Raw genomic sequence first — 10,890 nt, 5'->3', positions numbered from 1 at the left:
GGCCATACTGCCCAAGGTAATTTATAGATTCAATGCCATCCCCATCAAGCTACCAATGAGTTTCTTCACAGAATTGGAAAAAACTGCTTTAAAGTTCATATGGAACCAAAAAAGAGCCCGCATCTCCAAGACAATCCTAAGTCAAAAGAACAAAGCTGGAGGCATCACGCTACCTGACTTCAAACTATACTACAAGGCTATAGTAACCAAAACAGCATGGTACTGGTACCAAAACAGAGATATAGACCAATGGAACAGAACAGAGTCCTCAGAAATAATACCACACATCTACAGCCATCTGATCTTTGACAAACCTGAGAGAAACAAGAAATGGGGAAAGGATTCCCTATTTAATAAATGGTGCTGGGAAAATTGGCTAGCCATAAGTAGAAAGCTGAAACTGGATCCTTTCCTTACTCCTTATACGAAAATTAATTCAAGATGGATTAGAGACTTAAATGTTAGAGCTAATACCATAAAAATCCTAGAGGAAAACCTAGGTAGTACCATTCAGGACATAGGCATGGGCAAAGACTTCATGTCTAAAACACCAAAAGCAATGGCAGCAAAAGCCAAAATTGACAAATGGGATCTCATTAAACTAAAGAGCTTCTGCACAGCAAAAGAAACTACCATCAGAGTGAACAGGCAACCTACAGAATGGGAGAAAATTTTTGCAATCTACTCATCTGACAAAGGGCTAATATCCAGAACCTACAAAGAACTCAAACAAATTTACAAGAAAAAAACAAACAACCCCATCAAAAAGTGGGCAAAGGATATGAACAGACATTTCTCAAAAGAAGACATTCATACAGCCAACAGACACATGAAAAAATGCTCATCATCACTGGCCATCAGAGAAATGCAAATCAAAACCACAATGAGATACCATCTCACACCAGTTAGAATGGCAATCATTAAAAAGTCAGGAAACAACAGGTGCTGGAGAGGATGTGGAGAAATAGGAACACTTTTACACTGTTGGTGGGATTGTAAACTAGTTCAACCATTATGGAAAACAGTATGGCGATTCCTCAAGGATCTAGAACTAGATATACCCAATGACCCAGCCATCCCATTACTGGGTATATACCCAAAGGATTATAAATTATGCTGCTATAAAGACACATGCACACGTATGTTTATTGCAGCACTATTCACAATAGCAAAGACTTGGAATCAACCCAAATGTCCATCAGTGACAGACTGGATTAAGAAAATGTGGCACATATACACCATGGAATACTATGCAGCCATAAAAAAGGATGAGTTTGAGTCCTTTGTAGGGACTTGGATGCAGCTGGAATCCATCATTCTTAGCAAACTATCACAAGAACAGAAAACCAAACACTGCATGTTCTCACTCATAGGTGGGAACTGAACAATGAGATCACTCGGACTCAGGAAGGGGAACATCACGCACCAGGGCCTATCATGGGGAGGGGGGAGGGGGGAGGGATTGCACTGGGAGTTATACCTGATGTAAATGACGAGTTGATGGGTGCAGCACAGCAACATGGCACAAGTATACATATGTAACAAACCTGCACGTTATGCACATGTACCCTACAACTTAAAGTATAATAATAATAAATAAATTAAAAAAAAAAAATTTAAACTATAGCTTGATAATCTTTAATCAGGCAGTTTTTAAAAAGGCAAACTACTTATTTAAAAGTGATCATAAAACAACTCAAAATGCAGAGTAAGAGGATGAGAAACATCTAACTGGCCAATAGATTTAGTTTTCTCAGTATATGAAACTCAAACTTTTCATGTTTAGGAAAAGTAAACTGTAACTACAGGAGGCAGCAATACAGAAAGATTTCATCACATAGACTAGTTTCCATTTAGTGGGTCAAGGGTTTTTAGCTGTCTCAATTGGGATAGATAAATGTACAGGACTGCCCATGCTTCAGCCTTCTTTGTGAACAACTTTTGATCAGCAATGCACTTGGCAATTGTCTTCTTTTCCAGCTGTGCTCTGTACCATTTGCTTCGCTACCACATGCTTTTCCACACAGTTTATCATGTGTTCTTGTTCCTTTCAACACATCATAACCTGCACAGAGATATGATAGTACAGGTGATTCTTTACCTCCTTATATACTCGATGCAGTCATTCCTGAAGAGTATTCTCCAGTCATAGCAATGTTATTCCTCTTGGCATCAAAAAGGTAATGGCACTTGTGACCCACAGCCTGCTGTGACTTCTCCAAATCAATGGTATCCTGGATTTGTTTGATGGAAGCATCCTTCACCTCTTCTAGTTGGGCAATTTTTTTGCTCATTCAGTTTATCAGCAAATTCTCCAACAGAGGCACCATATTTTTTAATTACAAAGATAAGTAACCCTACCACTGATATGGTAGAGAAGATCTCTGGGGTAATCACATATATTTCTTTGCAAAGAGCATACAACATAAGTCCAGTTCGAAACATATAAGGTCCTGTTATACCAGTTTTAGGATAAAGAAAATGGAAGAATTCCTCAGGGATAAGTCCAAGATGAACTTCTCCTCCATATTCAGGAAGAGGTGGTAGAGGAGCAAGACATGGCTGCCCTGTGTGAAAGCTCCTTGTTGCCTGCAATACCCCTGGACTGGGGAGGGCTGCCTTCTTCAGAGAAAGGGCTGCTGTAGTAGCAGAAGAAAGTACCCCCTGTGACAACACTGAGAGCCCAAGCCAAAGAATCTTTTAGAAGCCCAAGACTACTAAATGCAAAATAGTGATCACCAGAAACTCAGTTAATGTAGAAGAACATCATTCTGTCTCAGCTCGATTTAACTTTGCTTTGACATAGAATCTTTAGGAAAATATCCATTTCAAATGCTACCTTGGACTGTCTGTAGATAGTTCATTGAAGCAGTCTAGGATAAAATTCAAGATCCCATACAATAGAATCTTTTCAAAATATATCATGTTCTGAAACCACCAGCTTTCCTTAGAATACCTTTCATGGGTCATGAAAGAAGAAAAGCAGTTCATAGTCTCATTTCATCTCCTATCATCTCATTAAGTGTAAATTAGACAACAAATTTGCAACTGTTTCTCGGCTTGAATCCTCTTGTAAGATGTTATTGACACAGAGTTAAGAGTCCAGGAATAGACTAATTTGTTTTACAGTGAAGCATGACCATATACAGATGATCATTTCTAAATTGATTTATTATTTTTTGTAATGATGAAATATTTATCCTGGTCATGGGTTCATTCAGAGACTACTTAAAATTAGAAAAAAATAATTTTAACTTCAATTTCACTATTTAGTTTACTATTGAAACTAATTGATATTACTTCATAGCCTTAGAGATTTTTGTGTAAAATAACAAAAAATAACAAAATCTTTAAAGCATTATTTTGTGACAAACATACTACAGTCTTCTTTTTATGAAATCATACTAATAAAACCTTAAGGGGAGTTGACTTCTACAAAATTAATTCAACCAGAAAGGCACTGGTGAAATGTGACATAAATCTCTCGAACTAGAAAAAAATAGAACTTTTGGACTGATTTTAAAAAGACCTATGGGTTGTTCATAAAGCAAACTGAACTGTCCAGAAAATAATCACCAATATCAATAATCATGTAAAAAGAACAATTGGCATTTTTCATATTTATTTTTTTCTCAATACTTTCTTAACTATTTTTATGAATTTTCTGTTCCAGGGGAACTCTAGAGTCAAGTTACATTACAGTCCCTCTGGGGTTTTTATTACAATTATTACATTGAATTTATAGATTCACTCAGGAAAAGATATATTTACCACATGAATCTTCTATACCAGAAACTTGTTATACTTCTGTTTTTCAATATCTTCTCTATCTTCTAGTGTAGGTTTATATTCTTTTGAAAATATGTAATTCCTAGTTATTTTAAAGTTTTGGTACTATAGTGAATGAGCCCTTTCCATAAACACATGGAGACATAAGAAACCAAGTAAATTACACTTGAACTCTACTGTTCTTGGACCTGATTGCCAATATGACTCATCAGGTTAATCACAATCCAGGATTGGTCTTTTGAAGCTTGCTTTTTAACCTTTATGTTGTAAGATGGTGATTCCCAAGAAAATTTCCAAACACTTTCTGATCAAAAACCTGTGCTATCTAACGTTTAGCTTGAAAAAAGCAATTAATAAGACAAAAGAAAATTGTAAAACAGAAAAACGAGAATAATCTGAGATAACTTCACGGCCATCCAATTTCACAGGGCCTATTGCAATGTACCAGCTCTTTCAGTGCCCAGACTAGAGGATAGAACGGAATCTTTATTGCAACAATAGCTGCCAAAAATGTTATGAGCCACATGCAGAGATAGTGACTTTGATATTTCAGCTAAACACCTGTGGACTGCTGAGTTTATCATTGCAAATAATAAATTATAATGATAATCTCAAAAGGATTATTTAAGAGGACAAACATGGCTTTTCATTACAAATAAGGTTTTGGGAATGGGAACAGAATTGTGATTATTGCTAAAAACAAAACAAAACAAAAACTCCTATTTGCTGAGTTTTCATAGAAACAGAATCCCTTGCTAGACATTTCTTCTCCACATGCCTTATGTCTCCACTTTTTTCTCATCTAGCTTTAAAAGTCACATCTTCTACCTATTGAGTTCACTAAGAGGCCCAGTCATTTCCAACTCTTGTGAGATGAAGCAGACACTTCACAGAGCTCTAAGAATAGTTTGTCCTATTTAAGAAACACCAGATGGAACAGTTAATGCCGTGCCTTGTCTCATCTGTACTGTCAACGTGGCACAACTTTTACTTTCTATCAATAGCAGAAAAGTCTTTACCTCCATGCAATAAGAAAGAAAACAAAAAGCTCTTTAAATCCTCATTCTGTAGTAGAGCTGCATCATGCCCTGAACTCCTAGCCCAGGGTTTGTTTCTAAAACAGTAATACCATCAGGACTGGGAATGTTTAAATAAATAAATGTTTGAGCAGGGAGTTGCACAATGATGCTAGGTTTACATTGATATTTTAACACTGAGTTATCGGTATAAATCTAAAAGAAAGAAAACATGACATATATCAAATCTACTAGAAGTGTCTGATGGCAATAATCAGGTAGGGGAATAGTGAAAATGATCAAGCACTTTCATCGCCCTCCCAGAAACACGTTTCTCTTTCTCCTAATTCAATCTTGAAAATGCCTTTATCCAACTTACTCCACTATTAAAGGAAGATGTAATCAAAGCTTACCTTTGTCAGAGACATATGTACTGAGGATAGATGTGTTTAAAATATATAAATGACTGTATTAGAGAAAAACCTGTAATAGAACGTATGCCAAAACAAAGTTCGAAATGTGTGTTTCTGATTTGAAGTAATTAAATGACAGAATTGTGAGAAGAAAGTGTTGTGGCTGCATCAACTGAACCTTATAAATATCTATTGAACTCTATATCCCAAAACAACAAAATATACATTCTTCTCATGGCCACATGGCCCTTACTCTACAATCGATCATATAATCAGAAGTAAAACACCCCTTGGCAAATGCAAAAGAACTGAAATCACAACAAACAGCCTCTTGGTCCACAGAGCGATCAAATTAGAAATCAGTACTAAGGAATTCACTCAAAATCATAAAATTACATGGAAATTGAATAACCTACTCCTGAATGACTTTTGGGTAAATAATAAAATTAAGGCAGAAATCAAGAAGTTCTTGAAAAGCAGTGAGAACAAAGAGACAACATACCAGAATCTCTGGGACATAGCTAATGCAGTGTTAAGGGTGAAATTTATAGCACTAAATGCCCACATCAAAAAGTTAGAAAAACGTCAAATTTTTCAACCTCTTTTAGTTTTGATGTTTCACCACTAAAAGAACTAGAGAACAAAGAGCAAACAAATCCCAAAGCTAGCAGAAGACAAGAAATAACCAGAATCAGAGTTGAACTGAAGGAGACAGCAACACAAAAACCAATCAAAAGATCAAATAATCCAGGAGTTTGTTATTTGAAAAAATTAATAAGATAGACCACTAGCTAGACTAATGAATAAAAGAGAGAAGATTCAAATAAACATAATTCAAAATGACAAGAGAGATATTACTACTGACCCCGCAGAAATACAAATAACCATCAGATAATATTATGAACACCTCTATGTACATAAACTAGAAAATCTAGAAGAAGTAGATAAATTCCTGGATACAAACACCCTCTCAAGGAAGAACCAGGAAGAAATTGAATCCCTGAACAGAACAATAACAAGTTCTGAAATTGAGGCAGTAGTGAATAGCCTGCCAAATGGAAAAAGCCCAGGACCAAAAAGATTCACAGCCAAATTCTACCAGAAGTATGAGGAAGAACTGGTACCATTCCTACTGAAACTATTCCAAAGAATTGAGGAGGGACTCCTCCCTAACTCATTCTATGAGGCCAGCATCATCCCGATACAAAAACCTTGCAGAGACATACAAAAACAGAAAACTTCAGGCCAATATCCTTGATGAACACTAATGCAAAACTCTTCAACAAAATACTGGCAAACTGAACCCAGTAATGCATCAAAAACCTTATCCACCACAATCAAGTTGGCTTCATCCACAGGATGCAACGTTGGTTCAATATATGCAAATTAATAAATGTGATTCATTGCATAAACAGAACTCAAGACAAAAACCACATGATTTTCTCAATAGATGCAAAAAAGGCTTTCAATAACATTCAACATCCATTTATGTTAAAAACTCTCAATAAACTAGGTACTGAAGGAACATACCTCAAAACAATAAGAGACATATATGACAAACCCACAACCAACATCATACTGAATGGGCAAAAGCTGGAAGCATTCCCCTTGAAAACTGGCACAAGGATGCCCTCTCTCACCACTCCTATTCAACATAGAATTGGAAGTTCTGGCCACGGCAATCAGGCAAGAGAGAGAGATAAAGGGCATCCAAATGGAAAGACAGGATGCCAAACTGTTTGCAGATAACGTGATCCTATATCTAGAAAACCCCATTCTCAGCCCAAAGCTTCTTAAACTGATTCAGCAAAGTCTCAGGGTACAAAGTCAATGTGGAAAAATCACTAGCATTCTTACATACCAACAATAGTGAAGCCAAGAGTCAAATCAGGAACAAACTTCCATTCACAATTGCCACAAAAAGAAAAAAATACCTAGGAATATAGCTAACTAGGGAGATGTATTAGTACATTTTCATACTGCTATGAAGAAATACCCGAGACTGAGTAATTTACAAAGAAAAAGAGATTTAATGGACTCACAGTTCCACATGGCTGGTGAGGCCTTACAATCATGGCAGAAGGCAAAGGAAAGCAAAGGCACATCTTACGTGGTGGCAGGCAAGACAGCATGTGCAGGAGAACTGCCCTTTATAAAACCATCAGATATCATACGACTTATTCACTATCAGAAGAACAGCATGGGAGAAACCTGCCCCCGTCAGTCACCTCCCACCAGGTCCCTCCTACGATGCATGGGAATTATGGGAGCTACAATTCAAATGAGATTTGGGTGGGGACACAGCCAAACCATATCAGGAGGTAAAAGATCTCTACAGGGAGAACCACAAAATACTGCTTAAAGAAATCAGAGATAACAGAGACCAATGGGAAAACATTCCATGCTCATGGATAGGAAAAATCAGTATCATGAAATGGCCATACTGCTCAAAGCAATGTATAGATTCAAAGCCATTCCTATTAAACTAACATTGATATTCTTCACAGAATTAGAAAAGATTATTTTAAGATTCATAAGGAAACAAAAAAAGTCAGAATAGCCAATATAATCCTAAGCAAAAGAACAAAGCTAGAGGCATCATGCTACCCAATTTCAAATTATACTACAGGGCTACAGTAACCAAAACAGCATGGTACAGGTACAAAAACAGACATAAAAACCAATGAAACAGAATGGAGAAACCAGAAATAAGACCACATACCTACAGCTATCTGATATTTGACAAATCTGACCAAAAAAAAAGCAATGGGGAAAGGACTTCCTACTCAATAAATGCTGCTGGGATAATTGGCTAGCCATATGGAGAAGATTGATACTAGACCCCTTCCTTATACCATATATGAAAATTAACTCAAGATGGATTAAAGACTTAAATGTAAAACCCAAAACTATAAAAACTCTGGAAGACAATCTAGGTAATACTATTCAGGACACAGGCACAGGTAAAGATTTCACGAATAGGATGCCAAAAGCAATTGGAACAAAAGTAAAAAATTGACAAATGGGATCTAATTAAACTAAAGACTTCTGTACAGAAAAATAAACTATCAATAGAAAAAACAACCTATAAAAATGGGAAAATATTTTTGCAAACTATGGCACCCAACAAAGTCTAATATCCAGCATCTATAAGGAACTTAAACAAATTTACAGGAACAAAACAAACAACCTCATTAAAAAGCAGGCAAAGGACACGAACACTTTTCAAAAGGAGATATGCATGTAGCCAAAAATCATATGAAAAAAAGCTCAACGTTACTGTTCATTAGAGAAACGCAAATCAAAACCACAATGAGATACCACCTCATACCAATCTGAATGGCTATTATAAGAAAGTCAACAACAGATGCTAGCAAGGTTATAGAGAAAAATGAACTCTTATATACTGTTGGTAGGAGTGTAAATTAGTTCAACCATTGTGGAAGGAAGCGTGGTGATTCCTCAAAAACCTAAAGGTAGAAATGCCATTTGACTCAGCAATCCCATTATGGGGTATACACCTAAAGGAATATAAATCTTTTTATTATAAAGACACATGCATGTGTATGTTCATTGCAGCTTCATTCACAATAGCAAAGACATGGTATCAACCTAAATGTCCACCAATGATAGACTGGATAAAGAAAATGTGGTACATATACACCATGGAATACTATGCAGCCATAAAAAGGAAGGAGATCATATCCTTTGCAGGAACATGGACGGAGCTGGAAGCCATTATCCTTAGCAAACTAGCACAGGAACAGGAAACCTAATACTACCTGTCCTCACTTATCAGGGAGAACTAAATGAGAACACATGGACACATAGAGGCACACACTTTTGGAGGATAGAGGATGGGAAAAGAGAGAGGATCAGGATACTAATGGGTACTAGGATTATCACCTCAGCAATGAAATAATCTGTACAACAAACACCCATGACACAAGTTAACCTATGTCACAAATCTACACATGTACCCTGAACTTAAAAAGAAAGAATTGAACAAAAAAGAAAGTGTGTGGAATAAAGATCTTCCTTAATTAAGATTTCCCAATAGAACCCTAATATTATCAGTTGAGTTCAATATTTTACCTGGCCATCTCCAAGTGCACTACCACTACCACGGCCATATCCCATTTATGATATTTCCCTGGGAAGAAGTTGGTTTCCTTCATGAGTCATTTGCTAAACCAGCATTTTTAATCAAGAGGATAATGGTCCAATTACAGGGATATCAAAAGTTATTTTAATAAGAAAATAATGGAGAGCTCCATGTTACAGACTTCAGAATACCTAGCAAAGGACAAGATGTCAAATATCAGGGTTCAATACTAGCTCTCCCCAGAAATCAGATTTGACCTCCTGAATAGAAATAAGCTAGACCCGCTCCATTCAGACTGCCAGAGTTGGCCAACATTTTATAGGTGCATTTTAATGGAACTAATGTATCATAAATTTCTTCTTCCATTAAGGCTATCCCTGACATCAAAGGTGTTGAGGAATCAAATAAGTCAAATAATATAGTACATCAGGAATTTCCTTTAAAGTTATTTGAAGAAAAAGAGAACTAATTCAATACAGGTTGGTTTTTCTTCCACAGACATGCTGATTAGAGTGAAGCCAACAAGAGATCATGGATGATACAGAGACAAAGGAGATTTTACTCCATGAATCCTTCATAAATTAGATGAGCAGGCAGGCCCCTGAATCACTGAAAGTTGTCTATAGCCTCAAAGACATTATTTTCAGGCAAAAAAAAAAACAAAAAAAAAAAAACAAAAAAACAAAAAAACAAACAAAAAAAAACCCTGCCATTCTTAATTTTAAAATAAATTATCCTCTTATTCTAGATGACACTGCTAGAGAGAATGTTTTCTTCAGGTACAATTTAATTATTTTGTTATCTACCAACTCTTTGTGTATGAAAACAAAACATGAGATATACTGTATTAACAGCTAAAATTTAAAGGATATAAGGTAAAGTGCAGGGCATAAAATGTATTTGTCAGGACAGAGTAGGCTATGCTGTGGTAATAAATACACCCTAAAAACCGAGTGGCTTAAAAGAGTAAAGGTTTATTTGTAATCCACACTGCAGAAAAATGAGTGTTGAAAGGATCTCCATGGTGACTTTCCTAAATCGTGACCCAGAGTTCTTCTATCTTGAGACACTGACATTTTTAAAATGAGCAAAATCTGCAGTCCCAATAGAAGGAGAAGTGAGAACCAGGACAAGGAATGTTATCTCTTAATTTCTTTGGCCAGGAAGTCACACAAGTGACTTCTGCTCCCATTGCATTGTCCAGAACTCAGTCTGTTGGTAGTGATGCTAAGAAATGCAGTCTTCCTGATGCCCAGAAAAAAAGCAAGCAGACACAAAGCATTGTCTCTGCCACAAGAGGCATGGGCTTTGGAGTCAAATAGATGAGGCGCTGATTTCTGTGGGACTTTGGACAAGTTGCCTAACCTCTTCTAACCTGAGCTCCTTCATCTGCAAAATGAGAACAAAACACCTTGCTGGGCTGATGTGATGATTAAATCAATTATCTGCCTAGATTATCTGGATCAAATTTAATGTTCAACATACACTAACTTATAAATACTATTTAAATAGCGCAGGGTGGTGGTGTTATTTTTTAACTGGTCCTAAGAGTAATGAAGATTTCATG

At 36.4% G+C, this 10,890-nt stretch overlaps 1 pseudogene; it reads right to left on the bottom strand.

Annotated features, from left to right (window-relative positions):
- Positions 1-1,842: 1,842 nt before the first annotated feature.
- Positions 1,843-10,890, bottom strand: part of LOC102138512 (ATP synthase F(0) complex subunit B1, mitochondrial pseudogene) — a 117,077-nt pseudogene continuing 108,029 nt past the window's right edge.

The sequence above is a fragment of the Macaca fascicularis genome, chromosome 12 (assembly GCF_037993035.2).
Source record: "Macaca fascicularis isolate 582-1 chromosome 12, T2T-MFA8v1.1".
NCBI classification, from domain to species: Eukaryota; Metazoa; Chordata; class Mammalia; order Primates; family Cercopithecidae; genus Macaca; species Macaca fascicularis.
Note: the sequence above shows the minus strand (reverse complement) of the source record. Positions and strands in the feature narration are given on the sequence as shown.